Raw genomic sequence first — 7,143 nt, forward strand, 5'->3', positions numbered from 1 at the left:
TCCCAAACATCAGTATCTTCACAGCACTCATTGAGAAGTTTATATGCATCCCTCAATCAACTGTCTGGGGAGCTTTAAGTATGCACAGTCCATTTTGTCCTTGTAAACACAGTGAGTGAACTGTCAGGCCAAAACCCAAAAGTGATGAATGAAACTCAGAATCAATTTTCTACAAATATCTTGGGAGGATGCTTTCAGTCCATATATAGCCCAGCGGACTATAATCTTTGCAGCTGCCTATTGTGCGAGACATGCGCTGTTTCCCACCACTGCTGTACAGCCCAATACACAAAACACACAGAGCAGCGAGTGTGACAGGCTCGGCCCTGATCAGCAGTCACACAGGCCTCCCCGTCTCGACATGATCACTGCCTGTCATTAGTCAGTTATGCTGTAAATTATTTAACCATGCACATGTTTGGAGCCATCTAAACACAGCCGACACAACGCCACGCAAAGCGCTTTCATGCACCAAGCTAGGCAGTGACACGCTCACAGAAGAGAAAAAAAAGTCGGACTCTGGGAATCAATGAATGAATAAGTAAGTCGCAGGGAATAAATAAATAAGTGAAACAAACAAAAAACAAGCTGGAGTGAGGGAGCCTTGAGCTGAGAGGAGGGGGATGACTACGCCGTAATTTAGCATTTCGACTTCAATCCCAGTCAAATTAAAAGGGAATCTTAATGCATGTGTCTCTCCCTTGCATTGATGTCTTCTCTGTCTCTGATATGGTGCTCTGTCGGTAGATGCAATATGCCTGACAATCTATTCCCAGACTGGCCTTCGCTGCCACTCAAACTAAAGCACAGCGCTACTGAAGCTATTAGACAGGCTCTTTTGGGGAACGGAAAAGAAACCATCAGTGCTCTTTTGTGTAGGTTTGTAAGCTGGCGTGTATCGCATAAAGCAGGCCTGAAGTTGATGTGTGTGTCTTGGCATGCCTGACAGTGCTCCTCTACTTGTATGCATACGCACACTCAGCTCCAGAGCTCAAGGGCCTTGTAATTAGGAAGTGCTCGACAAGGCCATTCCCACTACTGTGCATTGTGAGGCCTCGGCAGCTGGAACTTGAGACAACATGGAGCACAAAGTGGGTAAACAGTGTCTGACATGTTTTCAATATGGTTACATTAGAACAAGCTGCGTTTGATTGAAAAGCTAATATTCAAGCCATGCAAATCATCAATCATGGGAAAAGGCCTATTAATTATTCAATAAAACACTCTAATTCAAGAATCAATGTAGAGAAGCGGAGAAAGGGATGCGGGGCTCCCAGCAGAGCGAGCAGGAGAGGGAGAGCAGCGGTAATGTAAAGGAATAGGGAATTACCCCTCTCTCTTGGAGGAGGGACTTGTCTCGTCCCGAGCTGTCAAAAACAACTGCCTCTCACGCGTTTCATCTCACCAAGTTTAAAGACGACTATGGAAACACTTCATTTCCCGCACAAAACTCGTTAGCTCTTTGTTCCTCATTAGTTCATTCCTCTGTCTCAGTTACTCCTCCTCTTTTGTACCCCTCTTCCATAGCACCCCTTTTTTCTTCGAAGTCATCGTTACGCCGCTTAAGACCGCCTGGCTTGGCCGTTTTGAAGTTTGGTATTGTGCCCTCTGATCTAGGGCAATTACAACTGGGCTAAATCTCTTCCTTGGGAATTCATTATTTACAATCAATTATACAAATTCATCAGTAGTCTCTTCAGCCGAATTCGGGGTGTGCAAGTGGTCGGCCATAACGAAGACACATGGCAGACTGGCCCAATCAGCTCTAATACAAAGAACTGTGGCTTTCCTGGAGCCAGGCCCCCGGGCCCTGGCACCTCAAAGGTGTTTCCACAGGCTTCATTACTCACTGGGGACTTCTAAAGTCCAACAGTACAGCCACTTCAAAGCTCATTAGTATCTATTATTAATAAATTAATGTCCAATATTTTTCATATACCCAGGCTATCGTTAAAAGTTCTGGACTCAGAGTTAACTTCATTGAGTCCTCATTTGTGCCTCTGTATAAACTTTTCACCGATTATCTGGGCTATGTGGAGCAGCCCAGAGTGGTGAACTTCATGTCCTCACAAAATCGTAAAGCTCACGAGGTGTGTTTGAGTCGTTTAAGACTGTCCAACCGCACGGCCACAGCCAGCCTATCTGATAACAACTGTGTGGTTTGACCAGAGGAAGTCAATAAACTGTGGTTCAGGGGATTTAAAGGCAGTTCAGAATGACTTCAGCAAGCTGTAAAGGAGATAGCATAAATATTAAGCAAGAGCTCGGTGAGATTTGAAATTGTTGATTGGTGCTTGATCCACTCTTTAATTTGAACATGTACCCTGATGTGAGATGTTACAACCCCTGGCTCACAGGGCCACAAAAGTGTGTTTATTTATGGCCACATAAGTGCAAGGTAAAATCTTGACAGGCAAACATAACTATTAATATTAGGTCACAAAAGTGTAGCTCAGGTCATACGATCTGTCAGTCTATGAGTTCCTGTTTGGTGCAGACAATAAGAGGTCACAAACACTCAGAGGTGTGCTTGCTTATAGTTGTTGCTAAAGATAACAGCTGCCTGTCACAGTCCATTGCTGCCTGATTTAGTGGAGTGCATCCCAAATGGACTGCAGAATGGGGCATACTGGTCCCAAGTGCCATCTTGAGGCAATTGCTTCTTAGCTCACCATTAAATGTCTAAACTATCCAAAAAACACAAAAAAGCTCATGGAAGATGTGAGCAAATAGTGCACATACACCCTTGTAATGAGACAGAGGCACATCTTGCTTATATTTAATAAGGACAAATCTTTCGTCTTCAAAAATAACAGTCTAGTATAGGCAATATTATTTATAAGTTTCATCACATGTCAGCACACCCACATTAACAGTTATAATAAGCATTCAGAAAAGGACCAATGTTGGGCTCGGAGCGCTGTAAATGTAAGGCATACTTAACAAAAGGGTCAGGACAAGCAGAAGGGTGACAGGACAATTATAACACAACAAGTCTCCGCCATCGCGTGTCGTTTTCTTGTTGTTGCAAACACACACACACACACTAGAGATGAAGAAACACAGCACCCAGGGCCCTCTCTGTGCATGTTAAACAATACTCTGACTGTCAACAATCAGGCATAAATTAGCAGCTGTGGCCTCTACTGTATTTATTCTGGTAATTACCTCCCAGGAGGGCACACAGACACAAGCACCGCATGACACACTTGCACCAGCCCCGTCGCCTCCTCGTCTTCCAGGGAGGGGTCTACAGGCGCCCCATCAAGTCTGTTAATGTCGGTTTGTTTGCACGGCAGCGTATGTAAAAAGAAGCAGTTAAGGACACTTTTGATTACTAAAAGCTGAAAGTCATACAAATCAATCTGCTGATAAAAGCTAATAACTCCTCTAGTAGGGGACATGGAGGGTGACGCTGACGGATTGATTGACAGTTATGAGCGAGTTGTAAATTTGGATATCAGAGTTCAATAAAAGCTGACAAACGGAACAGAAAGAGAAAGCGAGGAAGAAGAGAAGAGGAGGAGAGAGACAGGGACGCAGCAGTGACAGCCACATGAAATCTCATCTCCATTTTTGACAATGGGGGGAACCGTGAGGCGTCGAGAACAGAGGGAGGAATTTAACTGCTTTCATCTTGTCATAATTATCTGCAAGAAGCTACATGAAAGGAAAAATCTGTGTTTTTTGTTTATAAATTAGAGAACAAGGACACTTTCCCTGACAACTTTGATGGCATTTTTTCTCTGTGCATGGTTGAACAGTCCTGGGCTAATGATCCCCTCTTTTCTTAAATCGCTTGGAAAAATCACTGATGAAAATTGTAATAAAAATGACACTAAATACAATTTACCAAATGAGTGCTGAGCTGAACTGTCATAATTCAGAGAGCTTCATTATCAAAATTGCTACAATTGTGTGCTCATAACTGTCAGGACCAGCGTGCCAAATGAGGTAATTGATTTTTTTCTCCCAATAGATTTGCAAATAGGCAAAAGTTTCCAGTTTAAATTAGACCTTAACACATAGTTAGGACCCTCTGAACCTTGAGGGGTTATAAACTATGTTTTATGGACAGAGCATGTTGTTTGTGACCACAGATTACAAAGGCCAACTCTATGCAGGTTGTACCGTTGTTTTTACATTGGATATACTGTTCTCTAATAATTCACAATTATGTATAAGATATTCATTCATTCATTCATTCATTTGTGCCTTTATTTAACAAAGTATATTGTTTGAAGAGCGTGACAAAGAGTGGTATTGATTAGGTCATGGGGAAAATCTTCCACAATCCTTAAAAGTTTAAACATTTAATAGACAAAATACAAATTTGCATATGCTATGTTTTGTTTTTTGTTTTTTATAGTGATGTCAACTCGCGCTAAAATAAACTTGTATTACCAATTTAAAACAAAGCATTTCTATTCTTTTCTGTTCAGTTGGAGGCCGAAACGTCTTGACTTCAATTTATTTTTTAAATCTGAACAACAGGTGCTAATCCAATGATAATATACAATGTTTAAATGATCCTCTCAGCCCCATCATATGAATTAATAAAATATGAGCAGATAGAAGTAGATTTCTAAACATTCTTGAAAACCTGTGTCCTTGAAGCCGACCCAAATGTGTAGTGACTGGCCTGAGTGTTAGTGAGTGCAGCAGAATTCTCTCTAAAGCTCAAACATCATTAAAGAGAGTCCAGGTCATTTCTATGATCCATGCAGTTGGGCTTTCATGATCCGATCAACAAATGGAGACTGAAACCAGCCGCAACAGCGATCAATAGTTCTCTTCAAGACGCACAGGCGCACTCTGGGTATCCATCAATCTCCAGCCTCAGACAGAAAGTTAACCACAAAGTGAAAATAACAACTGCTTGGGTTAGTTGGCACCTCTCGTCCACAAAAGTAAATCTGTGCCTATAACATGTTAGACACATCATGTCAAACTGTAGAAAAACACAGAGTGAACAAGATCTCTCAGTAAAGTTTTTCAACTTTCTAAATAATAAGCTTCTGTTGTTTTATTATTATTCTTTTTTTTTATTCTTTATTTAACAAGATTTTATAGGAGGAAACATATGTAGGCATGTGCAGAACATGCAAACTCCACACACAGTCGAACCCATGGCCTTCTTTCTGTGAGGTTGAAGTACTAATCAGGAGGTAATAAACAACTCTGTGCCGCTTTCAGAGTTGTTTATTACGTCCATCAGGCGGGTTCAATCTTGCTTGCAACAGTTGGATTACCAAACTGTTAGTAAGATGAATAGAAATTGACAATTAATAATCAATCCGGCATATTTAGTTGGTAATCGGTAAATATTATGGTATTGTAAGATAACGCCAAAAGTGCCAATTAATGCAACAATTAAGTTTTTGCATGAGCTGAACTCAAAGATATAAAACCTTTTCCATTCGTAGTGTTGCTAGATTTCCAAAGTCAGTATTCAAACAAAACAAAACAAAACAAAACAAAACTGTACACCTTTTTACTCTTGATTTGTTTTTGTAATTATACGTAAGATGCTTAAAAATAGGTTCAAATGTAATCCCAAAACAAACGGCAGTCAAAGTGAGCTTTCTGCTCCCCTCTGTAGCCAATAGTAGGGGCCACAGCTAATAGATAGACCAAAGAAACACTTCATAAACCTGGCCATCATCTATCACTTAAACACGGCACACATATTCCTTGTTTTGGCCTAGTTACTGCTGCTTATGTTGTGTAGTATTCTCACAGTTAAGGTGTTGTTGGAGGAGCAATCAGCAGCTGCAAAAGGTGGCTGAAAGGATGTGAAGTTGAGCCAAAACACACACATGGCAAGCAAAACGTACTGATTAAATGATTCATTGATAAGAAGCACCCTTATTGTGATCTTAGAGAATGTCGATGCCACCAGCCTATATGCTGGCACGCGTTTGTGGTCCTGTGCAATGTGCTTCCAAGGACACACCATATGTCCATGCACTCTGCACATTAGGCAGCAAAATGTCTGGTCATCCATCACTGCCTCATTAGAGCTGGGAGAAAACCAGGGGCCGAGAGCCATATTGCAGCAACATATTGTACGGATACCGTCGCACACAAAACACTGACAGCTTCTTATGTTTTTGCAGAATGGTTTAAGATATCATCCAGGGTACAACTCAGAGTCTGAGGCTCTACTCAATCTGGTCCATCTGTGACCTTTGACCCTTAGTAGAGATCAATTTAAATTGATCAACTCAGATTTGACTATCAGAGAGTATGTACGTTTTGTTATTTAGAAAACAAAAAACATGAGACCCACTACACAGGGAAAGTCTTCAACTGGACAACAGCTAAAATGATGGCCATTGGAGGGAATTTATCTAGAAAACAAAACAAAACAACCAGCTAGACAACAAGGAAAAGTTGTCAGGGAAAATCAGTCGAACAGCAGCTTTAAGCCAGTGAAAGAAATGCTCCAGGTTTTGTCTTCACTTGGCAGATATCATGCACTTTTTGTTTCTCCATTAGCTCCATGCTGCCTGTTTTCTGGCCTTAATTGCAGTTTACATGGTAAGGATAATCACTTGTGAAACAGGGCGTGTTATTTTCTTGCCCAAAGTGTGAATCCTAAGCAGGCCAATCGGCGGCTTTATCGCTCCATCTCTGCGCTGGCTGAATCTTAATAGCTGGTTGTAGAGAAGGAGCACAGGGAGCGAGGAGAGAGAGAGAGGCTGACAGCGGGGCTTGACATGGGCATTAAATCATGCCCCGAGGAATCCTCCATCCACAGGCTCCTGACAGCAGCACTGTCATCACGGCCAGGCCACTTCCTATGCCTCTTGACAACACTGGAGCAGAATTAGTCAGAGCATCAGATGTAAATTGGCGCTGTTCAAGGATGATAATGAGCACCAAGATACATGTCGGTGTCACTGACGGGACGCCATCATGATTGGCTGTCCCTCACACCACGCTCCATTAGGTCTAATGGTATTCAGGCCAGGTATAGGCAGAGGAAAGGGGGACTAAGAATGGACAGGGAGAAAGTTTTGTATTGTGATCAGTTTGTATGATTTGGTGTCTGCGCATGTTGCTTTTCCTGTAGGACCCTGTGGCCAGGGAAGTGGACATCTACCCAGGGCACAGGCAGCTACAGCATCTGTCCACTAA

This window comes from Eucyclogobius newberryi, unplaced genomic scaffold, assembly GCF_026437365.1.
Source record: "Eucyclogobius newberryi isolate DKJ021-1_F unplaced genomic scaffold, fEucNew1.0.hap1 SCAF_14, whole genome shotgun sequence".
Lineage (NCBI taxonomy): Eukaryota > Metazoa > Chordata > Actinopteri > Gobiiformes > Gobiidae > Eucyclogobius > Eucyclogobius newberryi.